General features: G+C 43.0%; 1 long non-coding RNA gene across 1 annotated transcript; it reads right to left on the reverse strand.

Annotated features, from left to right (window-relative positions):
- Window positions 1-9890: 9890 nt before the first annotated feature.
- Window positions 9891-13538, reverse strand: LOC137220680 (uncharacterized). Its single transcript, XR_010941742.1, has 3 exons — window positions 13484-13538; window positions 11412-11614; window positions 9891-10017 (listed from the first exon to the last, which is right to left on the reverse strand). It is a non-coding gene; the product is annotated as an uncharacterized lncRNA (long non-coding RNA).
- Window positions 13539-22668: the final 9130 nt, after the last annotated feature.

Consider the following 22668-nt stretch of genomic DNA (forward strand, 5'->3'; position numbering starts at 1 on the left):
GAAGTCCCCCGTAGGCCACAGAGTTACAGGAAGAGTTGCTAAAGCTGTGTGGAAGTTAGCATTCTGCGTGACACCATGAAAAATACCTGTTTTTCTCTCATTCCTCTAGCCCTGTAACCCCATTGTCTCTCTTCCTAGTCAGCGACTGGGTGACAGCTTCTGTTTTTACATCATGAGGAAGGACACGAATCTAGAGGGAAACAGATCGAGAAGATACAGGCTGAGGAGTGAATCTCCTTCCTATTTCTCTTCCCCCTTCTACCTGTAAGAGTGTCTGGCCTTAAAGCCAAGTCTCTGAAGCGAAAGCCCTCAGGCCCTGTGCCCTATTGCCTCTGTACCTGCAGCACGGTGCCAGGTACTTTGTTCGAGCGTCTGCAAGGCATGTACCATCTTCAGCTGCTCGGAGGTTGTCACCTGAGGAAGCAGTAGCCAAGAAGTAGCTGTGACATAACCACAGCGTCTGTTCGGGGAGACTGCTGCCCTGTGGCTCCTCACTGAAGCTTTCCTAGGCTTCAAGAGATCCAGCTGATGGTGGCTCACTCCATCACTCACTTCACATCCATGGGGGAGCCCAGTGTGCCCCTCCTCAGGAAGCCTGTATTCCCAAATGAGACTTCTGAACAAAGCGTCTTGACCAGCTCCATGTGCCCAGAGCTGCCCCTGGAGGGCTACTGGCCCTGCTGCAAACTGGCCTAAGTCCATTTGGTCGTTCAGCAAACGTCTGGTTCTTTTTGGCTGGACCACTCACTGGTGGTTCTAAGTGGGTGGGATTAGACTTTCGCTTCACTGTAACCTCACTACCAGGTGATAGAACAACAAAAGGGACAGATTCCACCCAGAGTCCTAATGCAGTCCCCAGTCTGTGTGTGGCTCTCTGCCCTGGCCACACGATCGCCCTCACATGAAAGGCCCATTCCAAGGTGTGTGAACAAGTCCAGTGACAATGTCCTCCTTGTAGCCAGCAGAAGCAGGGACAAAGGGATTGTAGATCTGGAAAGCAGATATTAAAGTCCTGGGCTTGACAGATTCTTGAACATCGTTCATTCAAGGACAGCGAGTCCTGTACTATACTCCCAATCAAACTCTATCGCACACCATGAATGTCATCACTTAAACTTATCTGGCATCCCTTATGCTAATTAACATGTCCTCTTAGGTCTTATTTCAATAAGAACACTTTAAGAGCTGAGAAATCAACTTGAGGTTTAGATTGCTCTTCAGGATTCTCCATGACTAATTAATAGCCCTGTGAGTTTCAAAGACTGTTCATCACCTCTGGGATGAAGATTGGAGTTAATTTGTACACAAAGATCGCACCATTTATACAAATTATTTTAAAGGAAATTAATCCAAAGACAATATTACATGAACTCTAAAATAGGAGTAAACACTAATGCTCTTACTCAAGGAAGCCCTCATCTTCCTTCCAATATAAAGCAACTGGCAATCAATACCTCCCTTTCTCTCTCTCTCTCTCTCTCTCACACACACACACACACAGAGAGAGAGAGAGAGAGAGATCTTCAGCGTACTTCATACTTCTCTGCTTACATTGGAAGGAACTGAGAAAATTGGGCAACAGCTGTGCACTTTCATGAAGGCTCCTATTTCTCTGGCTCAGCAAAACTTGTGATTTAGACCATTTACTCTCCATGGAGCATTTCTCGTCGAGAACATAAATGCAGGGAGCATGACTGGAAGGTTCAGAAAAGACTATTTGGTCTTTGTGTAAGTTTGAGGTTTCAGAGTCTCTAGATGTTGCTGTGAAGATGGCACATGTGAAACTTGCAGTGCGTGAGTCTAGGACCCTGGGATTGAGGGACCGCTGCTTCCTGGTAACACAATAATACCTGGGCCCCAAATAAAGGCTCACGATCCTCTTTCCCCACCCAATCACCAAGTGCCCTCCCCACCAAACTGCTGTGCGGGGCTCATTCTCCCTCCTCTCCACTCGCATACACCTTACACTCTACTCTCACTAGCCCGGCTGTGTCCTGATGATTTGAGTACCTTGCCTGCAACTTTTTTAACAATGCAATTATGTCTAATATTCTGGATAGCTTCATGGCATCTTGCATAGCGTAGGTGCTTCACAAATATTTGTTGCCATTTTCTCTATAGCTCATTTATTCATTTATTCAATGATATTTAAACTCAGGGTGGAATATTCAAAGATGACTTCAAAGGGGAATTTCAAAAGGGAATTTACAGTGCTTTGTTAGTTTCTGGAGTTCAGCAAAGTGATTGAGATATATATATATATTTTCAGATTCTTTTCCATTATAGGTTATTACAAAATAATGAATACAGTTTCCTGTGCTATACAATAGGACCTTGTTATTTATCTATTTTATATATAGCAGTATGTATCTGCTACTCCCAACTCTTAATTTATCCTTCCCCCTCTTTCCCCTTTGGTAGCTGTAAGTCTATCTTCTATGTCTGTGAGTCTGTTTCTGTTTTATAGATAAGTTCATTGGTATCATTTTTTTTTAGAGTCCACATGTAAGTGAAATCATATGATATTTGTCTTTCTCTGTCTGATTTACTTCACTTAGTATGATAATCTCTAGATCCACCCAAGTTGCTGCAAATGGCATTATTTCATTCTTTTTTATGGCTGAGTAGTATTCCATTGCATACGTATACCACATCTTCTTTATCCATTCATCTGTCAATAGACACTTAGGTTGTTTCCATGTCTTGGCTATTGTGAATAGTGATGCTATGAATATTAGGGTGCCTGTATCTTTATGAGTTAGAGTTTCCTCCAGATATATGCCCAGGAGTAGGATTGCTGGATCATATGATATCTCTATTTTTAGTTTTTTAAGGCACCTCCGTGCTGTTCTCTATAGTGACTGTACCGATTTACATTCCCACCAACAACGTAGGAGGGTTCCCTTTTCTCCACGCCCTCTCCAGCATTTATTGTTTGTAGATTTTTTGATGATGGCCGTTCTGACTGGTATGAGGTGATACCTCATTGTATATTTGATTTGCATTTCTCTAATAATTAACGATGTTGAGCATCTTTTCAGTTGCCTGTTGGCCATCTGCCTGTCTTCTCTGGAGAAATGTCTATTTTGAAGACAAGGGTAGTTTTATAGGAAGTGTTTCAGGCTAAAAGCTAGCCCACCTCTTCCCAAACATGTCTCTTGGATAGATAATAAAAATGGTAATAATAACAATAAAAGCAACTGGTATTCTTACAGTGTTTACTTTTTGTCAAACACTGTTGTAAGTGCTTTACTTATTTAATCCACATTATAACTTTATGAGATAAATACTATTAATATCTGCATTCTATAGATGCCATGGTACCTGGAATTCTGTTGTTAGAGACTCATTTGCTAGATTTAAACCACATCCTCCTTCAGGCAGTTCTCTCATTTTAAACATGCGTATCCCGCAGCATGATGATTCCCAGAAGTGTTCCAGATGAAAAAGGAAACTTGTGTAAATTAGTTAACAAAATACCTCCCCTCCAAGTAGTCTGCACTCCGGTGGAGCTGGGAACGAGGTTTTGAAGAGAGACAGTTGCAGACAAAGAAGGCGGGATGTACATCTGCGTCGTATCAGACTCGGAGCCCTGGGTCCGGGGTTTAACTGGGAAATGGCTGCAGATGTTGGCCAGAGCAACTTTTGTGTCTATGCAGTTGTCCATTGAGCCCAGGCTAAACAAGAGTTTAGGGAAGGAGAATTTGAGCCTTAGAACAATGGTCTGACTGATGTCTAGACCCAACATTCAGTACACAAGTGGTTGTCACTGGAGGGTGATTTTTGCCCCACGTGGACATTTGGAGATATCTGGGGATACTTTTTTTCATGACTGGGTGGGGGGGTAGCTCTCAGGGCCACTGTCATTTAGTAGTCAGAGGCCAGATATGCTGCCACACATGCTACAGTGCACAGGGCAGCCCCCTCGCCACAAAGATTGTCTGGTCCAAAATATCGACAGTGCTGAGGCTGAGAAACCCTGCAATATACATCTGGACCTGCGACGGAGAGGTCTTGTCTGGGCTTCTGGGCAGTGACAACTCACGGGCGCCCTCCAGTGGCCAGTGTGAATCACGAGCCTAAATCCCAGGGAGTGTGTCTCCAGGTTGCAATCCTTCCATCACCGTCGGCTCAGATTTCTTTGGAAGAGCTAGAAGGCATGTCCTGTCCTTTACGGGGCTGTCCCCTCCTTCCAGGCTCAGGCATTTATGAGAAAGCATGGAGCATGAGGCTTCTCCCTTCATGATGAAACTCCTCCAGTCTTCCAGTCTTGTAACTTTATGGGAGCAGCTTTTTGTGGCAAGAGTACACAGTTCCCTTCCCAGAAAAGGGAGCAAGAGAACAAGGGAACTCTTTTTTTCTTTGGTGCCAACTAAGCACACCTACATTTGTGTTTTCTCTTTCTCAGCTCTTTCAGCCTCTTTTCATCTCCCAAGTCAGTGTGGCCACTTGTACTCCCATAATTAGCGGTGCTCTCCTGGGAATATCTCTGAGTTTTAGCAACAATAATGACAACAACCCAGTTGGTGTCTCCGAAGCTGATGAACCCCCTGATTCGTGTGTAAATCTCCATGACACCCTACTGAAATTCACCCCCCATTCTCCAATTAATGAAGAGACATTAGTAAAGCTTTTCTTTCCTACTCCTATAGTTTTTAAGTTCTCAGATAATTGCTTTGACCCTTCCTTTGGGCCTGTATAAAATGCCAAGATTATTGGGGAAGCGTAAGCCCGAGAATCACTCTAGGTTCTTCCCCTGACAGACGCTGTGCGAAGCAGTTTGCCTTCCCAGCCCCCAGACCGTGTCTGCATGTGCCAAGCTAGGTCTGCGATGATTGTCGATCAGACCACTCATCCTGGCTGTAAGGGGAGGGGCAGTGCTTCCCAGCTCTTAGGGGGCTAATTCTTTGGGCGAAGCGACGAATAAAACACCCATGTAACAGATATTGGACTGTTGGCCACAGCCCTTGGCAGGCCTGTCTCTCCTGTCAGCCACGTCACTCCTATTGCACTGGGGCATGTGAGCAGGTCTGGCAAATGGTTTGCCAGTGGGTGGGAAGCTCTGAATCCATCTCCTTAGAATGCCTCAAAGATTCTTCGCTCTAAGTCAGCCTTGAAAAATAATGACCAAAATGGGTTGTTCATCCCCCCAGTAACCTGACCACTGACACTTGAGAGGAAACCAAAGAAATCAGCATTATTTACTACCCTGTGAAGTATACATCACTCTGCTTTCTTGAAACTGCGTGTATGGGAGGAATAAAGGCAAGGCTATGCTTCGTTTCCAAGCCTTTACCTACTTTCTCAAGTCTTCTCCCTTGCGCAAGCCTTAACTCAGCACAGCCACTGATTCTAGAAGCGAACTCACCCTTCCCGTGAGAGCATCCTGAGAAACCGTCCATCAGCCGTGCTCTGTAGAATCAGTGTATGCATCTGCGTTCTGTTCTCATGACAGCAGTTAGCAAGCAGCATCTCAAGTTCTCCAGGAATCGAAGCCTAATCCAGGAGAATTTAGATAGTCATCTTAAAAGCTAATTAACCTAACCGCAGCTTTGATCACTGAAAAAAAATCATTTCTCAATTTCTAAGAAGCGAAGCTTCTGAAAGAGTTGCCATTAGGCTTAGGGTCTTGAAATGGGATGTGCCGCTTGAGGGCGCCATTAGGTTTGAAGAAAAGAGCTTTCTGCTACTTTAAAGTGCCCAGATACATGTCCCACAAGTTCTATGAAATAAGACTGAATTTAGGTCTCGCTTCTAGGAAAAGGAAGGGGAACAGTAATCTATTGTCTTTAAACTCAAGAGGGATTAACCAAAATTCAGTTGACAAGTTCTAAATTCCCTTTTACAGAGCTGCCTTTCCCCAGCCAAATGAAATAAAAAGGGATATTGTGTTAAAAGATGCCCTGTGTATTTTTGTAGAAGAGACAGTTGCTTAAGATCAACATTCCAATGTGAAGTGAGAAAAATAGTGGGAACAAATTGCATAATAGGAACCTTCTGACTTTAAACTGGAAACCTAAGCAGTTTGGGTTCCATGGGGAAAACTTGGCTTTACTTGGGTGTTTGAAAACTCCCAGAGAAAAGAAAAGCTGATAAGTGACCCCAGCTTCCTTATCAGACTTTATCTGCATGATACAGATCCTACTTTCAGCAGGGGATAGTAGCAAATGACAGGGAAAGCTGAAAGCCCCAAGCTAGGGGCTGCAGAGGCTCCTGCAGGAAGGAATGCATAAAGGCTCTAAAATGAATTTTTGAATTTAATAGAGTATGTCAGTGTTAATGCAGATTTTTCAGAACAGGACATTTACTAGGCAAATAGTCTATAACAGAGAGCTAGATAAGAGAGCAGAGCATCATCGATCCAAATTGGACTTTCCTCTCCCTGCCTTCCACCCAGCCCAATCTATTCAATCTTTGGTACTCAATGCGAGCTCCATGGTTTCCATAGAGCTTTATTTTATTTTTTCGGATAATCATCTCACTGCTTAGATTTTCTCTTGCAATTGTATTGCTCTGATTTTTTCATATATGAATCCAGTCTCTCCCATTGGACTACAAGACCCTTGAAAACAGGAGACAAATATTATATACTTGTAACTCCTATTGCCCCACCTGGGAACATTTCAGGCACATAATAAAGTGCTTTCTACTTTACTGAGTTGTCCCAAAAGAAATGAGAAAAGGGGCTTCCCTGGTGGCGCAGTGGCTGAAAGTCCGCCTGCCGATGCAGGGGACACGGGTTCGTGCCCCGGTCTGGGAGGATCCCACATGCCGCGGAGCGGCTGGGCCCGTGAGCCACGGCCGCTGAGCCTGCGCGTCCGGAGCCTGTGCTCCGCAACGGGAGAGGCCACAACAGTGAGAGGCCCGCATACCGCAAAAAAAAAAAAAAAAAAAAGAAATGAGAAAAAAGTTTCCTTCTATTTGCTTGTCTTTAAAGGAGGAGAAGGTGGTTTCTATTGGTGAAAAGACTTGAGGATGTCAAAGATCTAAAAAGAAATACTGATTAAAGTTTAAAAACACATACATTACATTCCTTGAGGCTTTTCTTTTAAGGTAAATACTTGGAGGCAACATAATAGTCCAAGAGCTGTATTTTCGGAGAATGAATCTAGTGGTATCGTAAAGATTTGCCAGAAGGGAGAAAACCCAACATCCAATATTCATTACTGTTTATCAAATGCTGACTCTGCAAGCCACTTCATATTTACTACCTTTTTTTTTTCTCTTTTTTTTTTTTTTTTTTTTTTGCAGTACGCGGGCCTCTCAGTGTTGTGGCCTCTCCCGTTGTAGAGCACAGGCTCCGGACGCACAAGCTTAGCCGCCATGGCTCACGGGCCCAGGCACTCCGCGGCATGTAGGATCTTCCCGGACCGGAACCCATGTCCCCTGCATCAGCAGGCAGACTCTCAACCACTGCGCCACCAGGGAAGCCCCATATTTACTACCTTTGAACTCCAGGAATCTTGCTCAGAGAGAATTAAGCAGCTCATCAAAGGCCTGCAGTGAATGGTGGGTAGAACGGAGGCTCAGGCTCTGAGCATGTGAATCAGAGTTTGTGGTCCTTCCCCTACAGCGAGTCCTGACTCCCTGGGATAATGGCTGTGGGTCTTGTGAGCTGCAGAACAAGGAGGCACTCAGCAAGAGCTGGGATATAAGAGAGATGTGAGACAGCTCAAGCCCTCCTCTGCCAGCTCAGCATTCATGCGGGCTGTGAGCACCAACCCCACCCCCCACCCCGGGTGTGATCAAGGCCCTGGGGGCCAAGCCTTGCAGGTGCTGCTTTGTGACCAGACAGAGGCTTCCTATCTCTCTACGGTCTCGTCTTATTATTAGCAAGCCACCTGGAGGGCTGGGTTGCATCCAACCCCTCCTTGCATTTCCAGCAGGACTTTGCCCATAATAGACACTCAGTATCTATGGAATTGAATCTTCAGGAGACAAGAGAAGACTAACTACGGTATGACAGTAGATCTAGAAAGGAAGTGTGGATTCAAATGGCAAGGCAGAAAGAATCTTTAGAATTTATCAACTATTAGATGTGAGAGTGAGGAAGACTTTTGGATGATTCTAAGTTTCCATGTCCAGGGGAAAAATATTAAGAAGAGATGTGGATAGAGGGGGATTGGTGTTAGAGGCATGATCAATTTAGATTGCTGAAAAGTCATCAGGTGGAATTGTCCAGACGCAGATTAAAATTGTGGGACTGGTACTTGGGAAAGAAGCCAACCAGAGATGCCCATTTGGAAATGTTCCTGCCCATCCTGTTGGCCATGACTTACAAGTCATCTCCAAATTGATTACTTTTCGTTTCCTCTAATACTGTTACGCTGGTCCAAGTCACCATCACTTTTTATAGATGCATCTTAACTGGTTTGGCGGTTTCTGGTTTTGCACCCTCCCACCCCTCCTATCTGTTCTCCCAGCAGGCACTGTGGTCCTTCTAACACGTAATTCAGATCACTCTTCAGCCAGAACGCTGCAGTGACCTCCCTTCTCAGGCAAGTAAAAGCCAAAGTCCTCACAGAGGCCTGCATGACCCCACCTGCTGGGTACCAGCCCTGTCTTGACCCCACCCTCCTAATTCTCAGAACTCGTCTTCCTCTGCTCTCTTCCCTGCTCCTTCAGCTGCAGAAACATTACCCGCCTGGCTGGACCACAAGCCCACCAGGCTCACTCCTACCCCAGGGCCTTTGCCCTGGCTGTTTCCTCTGCTTGGGGCACTCTCCTTCCGAGGGTCCTCACGGTTTGCTCTCCTCCCTACTTTAGGGCTTTAGGACTTTGCTTCAAGGCCATTTTCACATTAAGACTTCCTCCAGCCTCCCTTTCGAATGACAGGAACCCCACCCCTCATTGGCTCTCCCTGCTTTAATTTTCTCCCCAGTGCTTATCATCCTCTGACATTTTACATATTTTCTTTGATTGTTTATTAAATTGTTAATTGTTTATTGTTCATGTCTTACCACTAGAAGCTGTGTGTGTGTGTGTGTGTGTGTGTGTGTGTGTGTGTGTGTGTGTGTTTCGGCAAGCATTAAGAACAGTACCTGGTACATAGTGAGCAGTTAGTAAATGTTTGTTGTAAAAATGTTGAATTATTGAACCTGTGCATGCTAACAGCTGGAGCCATGAGATTGCCAAGGGCAAGAAGTGAAGAGAGGGGAAGAGGACTGAGAACCAACCTTGGGCACAGAGAGGCTGCGTGTGTGTTCACCCAGGGCTGCACAGCTGAACTGGGACATAATAAGTTCATCCTCTGACTCCTGGACCAGCCTTTGGCCAAGATACCAAACAGTCTCATCTCCCAGAGGTTTGGAGCCCCAGTAAGGGTGACAGAGGTAGAAGGAGGGGGCACTAGTGATCACATGTCAGACCCCAGACACCCTTGAAAAACATAGCAGATTATTTTTCAATCTGTGGCAATGGGCACCACTAAGGATCTAGTGACTTTGCTTGTGGAGGCTGAACCAGGGATTATTTTATTACCGCTGTAGCCTTGTTGTACCTCCTAGAGCAACAAAATGTCCTTTAAAATAAGGCAGGAATAAAACTAGTCCCCAGATGGTAATTGTCACCCAAACATTAGTTAATTTATTGAAACATCTCAGTAACTTACTCAGTTGCACCCTGGCAGCGTGAGAAGCTCAATGTACTTTCTCCAGGAGCTTTAATTGCTACCAGAGATGTCTAAAAGACTGCGGGTTAGTATTGCTTAATGACGTGGTGACTATCCCATTTCCCCTGGCTTTCTCCTAAAACTCATCTGGTTATTTCCCTGGAAATTTGACTGTATTGTCAAGGTGGTCATGCGTCTTGAATCATGAAAAGTGGCCCATTGTTCTCTGTCCAAATCCACACGATTATTTCATAAGATGTCAGCTCATCATTGAATTCCTGGAAAACTGGTTCATTGAAAGAGAGCTGTGCAGTTCATTGCCTGTGACCCTCCAGACACAGCTGTCGGGCTTGATGCTCAGCCAACCAGCAAGATTCCACTGCAAACGTCCACTGATTAGCTCCGCACTGAGGTAGTAAATTGGAAAGCCAAAGAGGAGAACCAGATCAGTGGAAAATAATTGCCCATTCATCAGTGCATCTAGACATGAGAAGACCTCCAGAGAGCACCATTAGAAAAATGGCTACATCTCTGCAAGCATCAATACCACTTTTATATACCAACCTTCATATGTGCAATGACCTTTGATGTGATCATCACCATCACCACCATCGTCAGCGTCCACAGAGGCAGAAGGCGTTCATTAAGTTCCCACAGTCGGTCCAGTGCTGTTCTGATCACCCACAAAACATACTGTCCAGGGGCCCTTTAGATGTTCACTAAATCATGTGTGATTGTTGTCTGAAGCTAAAGCTGCCTTGCACAGGAACCAGCTTCCACCTGGCTGATATGTTTTGTTGCAATTGTTTTTTTAACCTTTCAGTAACATGATTCATGCTTTTATCATACACAGGCTACTTTGGAGTCCCTGACCAGGAAGAGTAATAAGAAAACTACCTGAATACTATTTTTGTGAATATAAAAAAATTTGTTCCTTACAATAACTCTTTGAGGGGGCTGGTATTATTTTTCCCAGTTTATAAATAGTGAAGCAATCTCAAATAAGGTATGTGTCTTATTGACTTATAATCTTGGATAAGTGGTAGAGTCCATATTTGATGACTAAAGGGGGAAAAGAAAACCCCAGAGAGCCATAACTTTTGCAAAGGATTACCCTAGTGGTTTGAAAAGAGAGAGAAATAGCAAACTCTTCCTCTGACTCCTGGCCCAGCCTTTGGTCAAGATACAAAACAGTCTCGTCTCCCAGAGATTTGGAGCCCCAGTAATGGTGATAGAGGTAGAAGGAGGGAGCACTTTTCAAGTCAAAGTCTTGATTTGAAAAGACATTGTGGACACCAGTGTGTGTGTACGTGTGTGTGTATGTGTGTGTGTATGTGTGTGTGAGAGAGAAATAGAATGAGAGACAGAGACAGAGAGAGAGACTGAGAATGAGTTCACATGTGCTGATTCAGAAAGGACACTGAGTTCAGGGATACAATAAAAGTTTATGTGACCAGAGAAAATGAAAAAGCTGGTCATGGGATCCCTGTAAGCAAAGTCTCTGACTGAATGGGAACATCAAGTCCCCTGAGGAGCAGAGAGAATCAGAGCAGAACCCACAGCCAGAAGGGAAAGAAATGCCCACACAGTCATTTCAGGCTCTGAATGGCCTTTATATAAACTTCTGCACACGGGGTAATATCCCCAGAGATCAAGCACGTGGCTACCCCAAACATCAAGCCAGGGAGTGCCTAACCAAATGGAAGCAGAACGTGGTCCTGTGTCCCTCTATGCGCCAGGTCCCTGAAGAACAGAGAACAGTGCCTCACAGCACCCAGCAGACCCATTTCCCAAGGATTACTTTAAATCACAGGTTGCAAAGGGCTGTGTTATCCAGCGGCCTTCTCAAGCTGCTGAGCCGGCAATCACCACCTCTTCGGCAATACCCATATCACTCAGGGTATCCTGGAAAGCTCTCTGGGTTCCAGATTCATCACTGCTGTTTCTTCATTGGTGATCTAAGGCTCGTTGAGCCTCTGTGTCCTCTAAGACCTCTTGGCAGCCCTGAGGCAAGAGCAAATGAAAAAATAGATGGGAAAAGTACTTTGTAAACTGCAAAACACTTGTATTCTTGATAATTCTTTCAATTACAACATCTCCCAGCATGGACACACTCAGCCACAGCGGTAGGTGGATGACACCGCTGGACCAAGGCTGTAGAAGTGCTTGCTCTCCTTCCTATTGCACTGACGACTGTTCTAGATCTACATATTAACCCATTTTCTCCTTACCGTCATGCCAGAATGTACTATTATTATTCCCATTTTGCACATGGGGAAACTGAGGCGTGAGGCAGTTAAGTAGCCAAGTCCAATGTGTCCTAGTTACGAAAGTGACAGAGCCAGGATTCTAATCCAGGCAGTCAGAGTTCCTGCTCAAAAGCACTAAGTAACACCATTTCATCATAAACCGTAACTGGCCCAGGAAGAGGGCTACAGGTCAGTCATAATCAGAATAATGAGAGCTGTTTCAGCGTTGCCATGTGGACACAGAGAGAAGGAAGCTCTCTTTCTGTTGGAACCAGGTCAGTCCGGAGCCAGTGGCAACCACTGTGACTGACCACACAGAAAAAGCTGTCTGCAGAATGAAGATCTCATACGGGGTGTGTTGGTTAGGGAGGCTACTACCAACCCAAATAAGTTTATCTGGGGCTCTCACGGTGGTCCAACGTCAGTAATCTTGACTGAGTAGCTCACCTCCAAGCAGCAACTCTGTGACCCACTTTCCATGTTTTTTGATATTAAAAAAGCTGGATGGTTTTCTGTTGTGGCATGCCACCTGACACCTCTAGATTTAGTTCAGATGTGTGGTTGAAAAAAAGACAAAGGAGGTGGGCTTCCCTGGTGGCGCAGTGGTTGAGAGTCTGCCTGCCGATGCAGGGGACACGGGTTCGTGCCCCGGTCCGGGAAGATCCCCCGCGCCGCGGAGCGTCTGGGCCCGTGAGCCATGGCCGCTGAGCCTGCACGTCCGGAGCCTGTGCTCCGCAACGGAAGAGGCCACAGCAGTGAGAGGCCCGTGTACCGCAAAAAACAAAAACAAACAAACAAACAAAAAGACAAGGGAGGTGTGGCTAGAGGATCCCACAGTAGGAGTTAGAGTTCTCCATTATCCTGTCATCACACTAAGGATGTCTAAGGAAACGCCTAATGTCAAAGAGAAGGGAGTTCGCTGCTGGGCATCCCCTTCTTTACAACTTTTCTCCAGCTCTCTCCTGGCTCCCAAATTCAAGCCACCATCCTCTAGTAGGAGGCAGGTGATGCTCATTAGATCTAGGTCTAAATGAGAGACCTAGACAGACGATTCTGCCTCTCTGAAAACAAAGGCAACAAATGATTTGACCACTTTCATTCCATTTTAACACAATGTGCTGGACACACTCCAAATCTGGAGGTACTCATTACCATGGTGGATAAGACACAGCCCTGCCCTGTAAGAGCATCAGGAAGATGCTGTATAGAAACAACTAAATGTGATAAATCTACAGTAGACATCTGGGTAAAATGCTTGAGAAACCAAGAGGCAAATGACATTGAGCGGCTCTCAGACATGTTACCAGCAATAAGCCCTTTGGTGGCTCTTTGAAGGAAATCCACAGACGAGAAAGCCCAGGGGTAAGCTCCTCAACACCTCACCACGCCCTACTGAATGGCAGAAGTCTTGCCCCGGTGGATTCAACAACACCAGAGCTTAGTTCAGATAATACCCCTCTGATGCCTCATTAATATCAAAGTGTTTCCTGGAGGAGATATGGGGTTATATGTATATGTATAGCTGATTCACTTTGTTATAAAGCAGAAACTAACACACCATTGTAAAGTAATTATACCCCAATAAAGATGTTAAAACAAAATACAGATCAGAATCAATGCTCACTGACTCCTGAGCTTCCCTGAAAGCCAAACTCTTCTGGGACCATTTCCCCTTTTTTTGCTCCTCTGATTCACATCTCTGAAAAAGACCAAGAGCTATTTTTTTCTTTTTACCTGTGACTCAGTGCCGATTCATTTCTTCACTATTTCGTACAATTTCCTTTGTTATTCTCTTTGGCTGAAGCTTATCTACTTCCTATAATTTCCTGAAGTTTAGATTTCCCCTACCGTGTCACTTATTCAATTCAAAAAGGCACAGGCATCTCATAATCAGATCATTTTATTAATTGCTATAGAAGTATGGGATCAAGTTTGAAATACTGGCTGTATAAAATGAAACTCACTCCAGCTGACAAATTAGTTGGTGCCCAGGCCCCATCTCCTTGCCTCCTGCTTTCTTTCACCCTTCTACAGCTAAACAGGCACCATTAGTGTTTTGTGTGCGGTGATGGCACAGCTAATCGTCACACTGGGACACTTTTGGAAGTGAAAGAAGGCGCTAAAATCAGCGACAAGCTTTGGTTGAGCTACAACGTGTATGTATTAGGGCTGCCCTGGGCAAACCGAGCTATAAGATCATCCAATTAAATCCAATTAGATCATCCAATGTTAGACATTCCTATGGTGGCCATCATCTTGGCCAGTCAGCCTGATGGCTTAGTTCGGATGGTAGAGAAAATATTTTCCTTTTCAGCACAGTTAGGACTTTCCAAGCAAAAGAAACTAAAACTTGGGTTCAAAGGCAAACCTTGGAGAGGTCCCTGGTGGCCCAGTGGTAAAGGATCCACCTTCCAATGCAAGGGACGTGGGTTCGATCGCTGGTTGAGGAACTGAGATTCCCACATGACGCGGTGCAACTAGGCCCGTGTGCCACAACTACTGAGGTGCCATGCCTCAACAAGAGAGCCTGCGTGCTGCAAGCTGCAGAGCCCATGCGGCCTGGTCCCCGCGCGCCATAACTAGAGACAGAAAACCTGCACACCACAATTAGAGAGTAACCTGCATGGCTCAACAAAGACCCAACACAGCCAAAAATAATAATAATAATAATAATAATAAGAAGAAGAAGAAGAAGAAGAAGAAGAAGAAGAAGAAGCAGAAGAAGCAGAAGAAGGAGAAGGAGAAGGAGAAGGAGAAGGAGAAGGAGAAGGAGAGGAAGAGGAAGAGGAAGAGGAAGAGGAAGAGGAAGAGGAAGAAGAAGAAGAAGAAGAAGAAGAAGAAGAAGAAGAAGAAGAAGAAGAAGAAGAAGAAGAAGAAGAAGAAGAAGAAGAAGAAGAAGAAGAAAGAAAAGAATGTCATTTATTTTTTTTAAAAGGCAAACCTTGGAGGTTAAAGGGTGTTAGACTTGAAGCCAACAGCTCCTATTTGTAGAGTAACCAAACTTATCTCCTCAGGAGCCAAATGCTTGCTTGCACTCCAGGGTGGGGACTTTCCCCTTTACTTCCCGAGAGAATTGGTTTACATTCAAAAGATTGTACATGACAGGAGAGCAAAGTCTTTTCTCCCTCTCTCAGAAGCAGAGTTTCAATTAATTGCTTTTTTCCTGTGTATGGATCAGACGTTCTTGTTTCTCTGCATGTCTCATAAATTTTGTTGAAACCTGGACATTTCAAAAAATATAATGTGGCACCTCTGGAAATCAGATTCTCCCCTCTCCCCAGGGTTTGTTGTTGTTGCTTGTTGGAGTTGTTGTTTGTTCAGTGACTTTTCTGAACTAATTCCATAGAATATGTATTCTTTGTCATGTCTTACCACTGAGGTCGCTGCTCAGTTAGCTTTATAATCAACTAATGAAATGACTGAATGGAGAATTTCTTAAATGTCTAAATGAATAAGTCTCCAGTCTTTGCCAAGGGCCTCTGTGTGCAGGTTGACGCTTGTCTTCCACATTCAACCAGGCAGTTTATAACTCTGCCTTAACCTTTACTTCTTACTTATACAGAGCCTCAAGGTCAACCAAAGGTGAGGACACAGGGCCTTCTAGCATCATTCATAAGCCTGCACGCAGCCCTGCGTGTGCATATGGTTGTCTAGATTTTCAGAAATATGTTAGAGCTTTTCAAAGCACCTATGGATAATTCATTATTCAGTGTTTCATTTCAAGCTTGTGTTTAATCTATTGTTTGCTTTAATTGTTATCTGTCGCCTGAGGCAGCTGTGAGGTACCTGTACTTGCTTATAAATGTTTTCAACAAATGACGCAGGGAAAGGGTTTTAGCCTTGGGTGAGCTCAAGTCAAATAAAGAAAAGTCTTCTCAGCTGCACAGCACAGGGAGATCAGCTCGGTGCTTTGTGACCACCTAGAGGGGTGGGATAGGGAAGATGGGAGGGAGACCCAAGAGGCAGGAGATATGGGGATACATGTATATGTATAGCTGATTCCCTTTTTATAAAGCAGAAGCTAACACACCATTGCAAAGCAATTAAATTATACACCAATAAAGATGTTAAAAAAAACAAGAAAAGAAAAGTCTTCTGGTTGAGGTCTTCTGGGGAACCACCAGCCAAAGCAAATAACAGTTCTCTGGGGATGAGGTTTTGAAAGAGCTCAAGCTCCATTCTGCTGTCTCTAATACCAAGCATGCAGACCCTGATTTTTCAAGGCTACCACTGAGCTGGGGAGCAACGGTTGAGAATAAGGCACATTAAATGCCACAAATGTCAGTTTTCTTACTGAGATTCAGTCATTTTTCTCTACTAAATGATCCACAGTTTTCTGCAAGCTTTTGGTTAACGTCTAGATTTCTGAAAAAGTTTATTTTATCCCAATCAAATTCCAGCAAGTTACCTTATGGATGTCCACAAGCTGATTCTAAAGTTTACATAAAGAAGCAAAAGACCCAGAACAGCTGACAAATTATTGAATGAGAAGAGCAAAGTTGGAGGACTGATGCTACCTGACTTCAGGACTTACTATCAAGCTACCAAGACAGTGCTGTATTGGCAAAAGAACAGACAAATAGATCAATGGAATGGAGTAGAGAACCCAGAAATAGACCTATGTGAACATAGTCAATTGATCTTTGACAAAGGAGCAAAGGCCGTACAGTGGAGCAAAGACAGTCTCTTCAACAAATGGTGCTAGAACAACTGGATATCTAGACACAGACCTTACATCCTTTACAAAAATTAACTCAAAATGGATCATAAACCTAAATGTAAAATGCAAACTATAAAACTCCTAGAAAATAACAGAAGAAAACCTAAACGACTTTGGGTATGTTGATGCCTTTTTAGATACAACACAAAAGACACAATACATGAAAGAAATAATTGACAAGCTGGACTTCTTTAAGATTAAAAACTTCTGCTCTGTGAAAGACAATATCAAGAGAATTAGAAACAAGCCACAGACTAGAAGAAGATATTTGCAAAAGACACATCTGATAAAGGACTGTTATCCAAAATATACAAAGAACTCTTAAAATGCAACAATAAGAAAAAAAATAACCGGATTAAAAAATGGGCCAAATATCCTAACAGACACCTCACCAAAGAAAACGTACACATGGCAAATAAGCATATGAAAAGATACTCCAGATCCTATGTCATGGGGAAATGCAAAGTAAAACAATGAGATACCACTACACACCTATTAGAATGGTCAGATCCAGAACACTGACAACACCAAATGCTGGTGAGGAGGTGGAGCAACAGGAACTCTCATACATTGCCGGTGGAATGGAAAAAGGTACGGCCACTTTGTAAGACACAGTGGTTTTGTCTTTAGAGGTTTCTTACAAAACTAGACATAGGGTAGTGCCCTCTCTCTGGAGTTTCTCTTTCCATCATTTCAGTTACCCATGGTCAACCATGGTCTGAAAATATTAAACAGAAAATTCCCAAAATAAACAATTCCTAATATTTAAAATTTCAGGTCATTCTGAATAGTGTGATGAAATCTCATGCCATCCTGCTCTGTCCCACCCAGGACGTGAATCATCCCTTTGCCCAGTGTACCCCATACATCAGTCATTTAGTAGCCTTCTCAGTTCTCTCAGCTGCTCTAGTGCTGTGATTGTGTTATTTTACTTAATAATGGCCCCAAGGCACAAGAGTAGTGATGCTGGCAATTTGGATATGCCAAAGAGAAGCCATAAAGTGCTTCCTTTAAGTGAAAAAGTAAAGTGCTTTTTTTTTTAAGTGAAGAGGTGTAAGTGCTCAATTTAAGAAAAAAAAAATTGTATGCTGTGGTTGCTAAGATCTGTGGTAAGAATGAATCTTCTATCAGTTAAATGGTGAAGAAGGAAAAAGAAATTCATGCTAGTTTTGCTGCTGAACCTCAGACTGCAAAAGTTAACGGCCACAAGGCTTGGAAAAAGCATTACGTTTTAAGATATTTTGGGAGAAAGAGAGAGAGACCACATTCACATAAATTTTATTACGGTATATTGTTATAAAAAATTGTTCTAGCTTATTACTAGCTACTGTTGTTAATCTCTTACTGTGCCTGATCTATAAATTAAACTTTATCATAGGTGTGTTTGTATAGGAAAAAACATAGTATACATAGGGCTTGGTACTTTCCAAGGTTTCAGGCATACATTGCGGGTCTGGGAATGTATCCTGCATAGATAAGGGAGTACTACTGTACTCTTACCATATGATTCAGCAAGCATGCTCCCTGGTATTTATCCAAAGGAACTGAAAATTATGTCCACACAAAACATGCACACAGATGTTTATAGCAACTTTATACGTAATTACAGAAACTTGGAAGCAGCCAAGATGTCCTTCAGTAGGTGAATGGATAAATAAACTGTGGTACATCCAGACAACAAAATACTATTCAGCACTAAAAGGAAATGAGCTATCAGGCCACGAATAGATGTGAAGAAACTGTAAATGCATTATTACTAAATGAAAGAAGCCAATCTAAAAAGACTACATACTATGTGATTCCAACTATATAACATTCTGGAAAAGTCAAAACTATGAAGACAATATCTAAATGCTACCAACAAATTAATAATTTAAGAAAAGCAGTCTGCTAACTGAACAAAGTCTACAAATTGGGAATAAACAGCCCGGAGGCAGGTTATAATTTCTAGTGTGGTGTAACAGTGGGACATAGTGGGAAACATTTAATAAGGTTGAGTTAGGGCCTTGTTATGAAAAAAAAAAAAACTTGATTTCTAGGCTTGGAAAGTTGTGCTTAAATTGGTGTACATTGGAAAACCACTGAATATTTTTGAGCAGAAAAGTGGAGTGATCTGAGTTCTGCTAGAAAAAGATTAATCTGGAGATGGAGTGGAAAATAGATAGGAAAGGCTCGGGTAGGGGGAGTGGAGGGCAGGCAGACAACTTACAAGTCTACAGCTCTATTTTAGGTAGGAAATCACGTGCAGGATTTGGGTAGAAGCTTCAAACAGGCATTCAATAGCAAGGAGGCACAAGGGACAATAAAATGCAGATGCATCAGTACAAAAAAAACACTCTACTCCTTTTGGGAAAAAAAACATACATAGGGTCCAAGTCACCCTGAAAGTTTAAGAGCTGAATGAGAAAAGCAAGTGGGTTGTGAATGCTAAGCAGCTTTGGAGCTGTGCCCCCTGCCCAGCCATATTGTGGAAAGGCGGGTTTCACAGACTTAACCCCACACCCACACAGGTGTACCAAACAGCCCATGGAAAAGAGCTCTAAGGAACCAAGCAAGCTAATGATGAGTCATGCCCAAGGGTGATCCCCCTAAGTGAGAAATCAGTCTTGATGGGGCTGGGAGAGAGACTTCATAAAACTCTGCCTCACACATAACTCTACTCTCTCATTATGTTGACAGAATCTCCCAAGTTCAGAAGGACCCAAAGAGTCAGGGAAGGTTCCAGACTAGCTATGAAGCGTGTCCTCTAGTTTCCATATCTCAGGGTTTCCAGACCCAGAGCTTCCAACTTTGAAGCCTCGCTTCAATTCTCTGTCTTCAAGGAATGTCATCTCAACCCTCTTTCACTTTCCTCTTCCTCATCCTAGTCTCTCTCTCCAAAGCGACTCACCTGATCTCTGCTCTGTTCTTTCATACTTTTATTCTAGATCACAGGATAAACCAACCGATGCAGACACTGGTGATGCCCATGCTCTCTCACCCCACCCCTGAGTTCACCTGCATCTGCAGTGAGCAGTCCTGTCCATTGTGCCCACATTAGGTACACACATCCTGCTGTCTTCTGACTGGGGCTTTCTCCTGTGCGTTAGAAGCTTGCTCAGCCCTTGCACACAGTGTCCTGGGTGATCCAGAGATTAAACACCCCCAGAGCAACCCTCACCACCAGGGGATGGATGTAAGAGGAAGTATTTGGTTTTCAAATAGTCCTGATGTGCATTTCTCACATTTCCTTAGAGAATCTTCAGCTAGAGGGAGGCCCGGTTGCCAACAGCAGTAATTCTCTCTTTAACAGAACTTTTATTGGCTTTTCTCCCTTCACTGTTGGACTTGCTCCTCTACCTTCTCCCACCTTCCTGGAATCAAGCCCCAAATAAACTGCCTGCATCAGAACCCTTTTCTAAGGGTCTGCTTTGGGGGAAAACCCAAAAGAGACATTACATATTCTATCTGTCAACAGGTCATTGTGTTATTAGGTTGCCCCGTTTAGATTACACTTGAGTGCTTACAGATGCCTTCTCTAGAGAAATAAAAGAATAATCTCTTAATAGAAAGGTATGACACTTGAGTTGGTGATTTGGGGCAAAATTTTATACCATAGAGGAGACACTTTGAGGTACATGGCACCTGTAAATACCCCCAAACATACCACCTAAACTCTTACTTATGAGCTTTTTGCCCCATATGAAGATGAGAACATGCCCTTCCCTACTTACATCAACAAACACAGTGGAACAAATTGAGATTCCATGCCTAAACAAGCTGTATTGTTCATTAAAGATATAAGCTTCTTTTTTCCATGAGGATCAATTTGATCTGCAAATGTTGAATGTGGTAAGGCTGAGGGAAGTAAATATTGGCACCATTAAATACAACCATTGATTGATGACGTTCTGTGAACAAAAATGGTCAGGCAGCATTCGAAGTACGTTTACAAGCCCTATAATTTAATTTAAATGGAAAAACTTTTAAAAGCCCTAACCATCTTATAGTTTTCATTGTATTTATATAAAGAAATCTTTTTTTTAACATCTTTATTGCGGTATAATTGCTTTACAATGGTGTGTTAGTTTCTGCTTTATAACAAAGTGAATCAGTCATACATAAACATATGTTCCCATATGTCTTCCCTCTATAAAGAAATCTTTTAAAATTAATTTTTATTGGAGTATAGTTGCTTTACAATGTTGTGTTAATTTCTGCTGTACAGCAAAGTGAATCAGTTGTATGTATACATATATCCCATCATTTTTAGATTTCCTTCCCATTTAGGTCACCAGAGAGCACTGAGTAGAGTTCCTTGTGCTATACAGTAGGTTCTCATTAGTTATCTATTTTATACATAATAGTGTATATATGTCAATCCCAATCACCCAGTTCATCCCACCCACCCTTCCCCCCTTGGTATCCATAAGTCTGTTCTCTACATCCGTGTCTGTATTTCTGCTTTGCAGCTAAGTTCATCTGTACTATTTTTCCAGATTCCACATACAAGTGATATTTACGATATTTGTTTCTCTCTTTCTGACTTACTTCACTCTGTATGACAGTGTCTAGGTCCGTCCACATCTCTGCAAATGGCACGATTCCATTCCTTTTAATGGCGGAGTAGTATCCCATTGGATATATGTATCACATCTTCTTTATCTATTCCTCTGTTGATGGACATTTAGGTTAATTCCATGTCCTGGCAATTGTGAATAGTGCTGCAATGAACATTGGGGTGCATGTATCTTTTCGAATTATGGTTTTCTCCAGGTATATGCCCAGTAGTGGGATTGCTGGATCGCATGGTAGTTCTATTTTTAGTTTTTTGAGGAACCTCCATACTGTTCTCCATAGTGATTGTACCAATTTACATTCTTACCAACAGTGTAGGAGGGTTCCCTTTTCTCCACACCCTCTCCAGCATTTATTGTTTGTTGATTTTTTGATGATGCCCATTCTGACCCGTGTGAGGTGATACCTCATTGTAGTTTTGATTTGCATTTCTCTAATAATTAGTGATGTTGAGCATATAAAGAAATCTTGAGTATAATGTAGAAATAAACTGCAGTTACCTTTAAAATACATTATACCCAGCATAGGGAGAATGGTACAGTAATGGTCCGAGTATTAGCAAGAGTGTCATTTTTCTTTGTGTAAATTTATATTCCTACATTTTACGTCAGTTTTTCATCTTCTGGATTTCTTATAATCCATCAATCCTTTAGAATATTGTGTTATATTTATATGCTGAGCAGCTAGCATATTAAAAACACAATGCCAGACCCACAGAGATGCGTTGGATATAGTTCTGGCCTTCCACAAGCTTATGGTCTAATAGGGAATTGAGTTAACACAAAGGATTAGATTTTCAAATCAAATTTACACAAGTCAGAGATCTTATGCAATATCAAGCTTTATTCATAATTCAAGGATACAACATTCAGGAAGCACAGATGAAACAGAGAGAGGTCTAACCTCTCCCACGTGGCCCTCGTTCATCCTCTCACATCAGACATGTGCTTTCTGGCCCAGCACAGATAAAGTTTCTAAGTGAGAGCTGTGGTTCACCTTACATAGCAGGGAGCATAGGTGTTATGATATATCTTCATTTTATACCCAAGAAAGCTGTATAGTTCATAAGACATTTTCCAGAGAACCATGCTTCATAAGCCCATAGATCACAGATATGTTTCCCCAAGCAAACCAAAGACATTAGTTAATTTTCCAGAGACCTAGTTACTATGTTGACAAGGAGATTCAACCAGGTCACGTGCCTCCTTTTCCTTCCCTTGGGAGCATCCCCTAGTAACAGGGAGAGAAAAATGCATCACAGACCAGCTGCTTCAACTCCTTCCTCCCCAGGGAGAGAGGGACATATGCCCAAACAACTACAGACCCAACAGAAATCAGTTACTGTTATAAGGGATCAGGCAGTGATGGGTATAGAATTCAGAGGATAGTAGAGCATTGAAAACTCTACTGTCTATGAGAGTTCATCATGTACATTTTAAAGTATCTGATATCATGCCTCCTACTTATGACATGTATATCCAGGGAGCCCCAGAGACCAGTTGTGTCCAATATTGGAAGATCTGAACCAACAA

The sequence above is a fragment of the Pseudorca crassidens genome, chromosome 3 (genome assembly GCF_039906515.1).
Source record: "Pseudorca crassidens isolate mPseCra1 chromosome 3, mPseCra1.hap1, whole genome shotgun sequence".
Taxonomy (NCBI): domain Eukaryota; kingdom Metazoa; phylum Chordata; class Mammalia; order Artiodactyla; family Delphinidae; genus Pseudorca; species Pseudorca crassidens.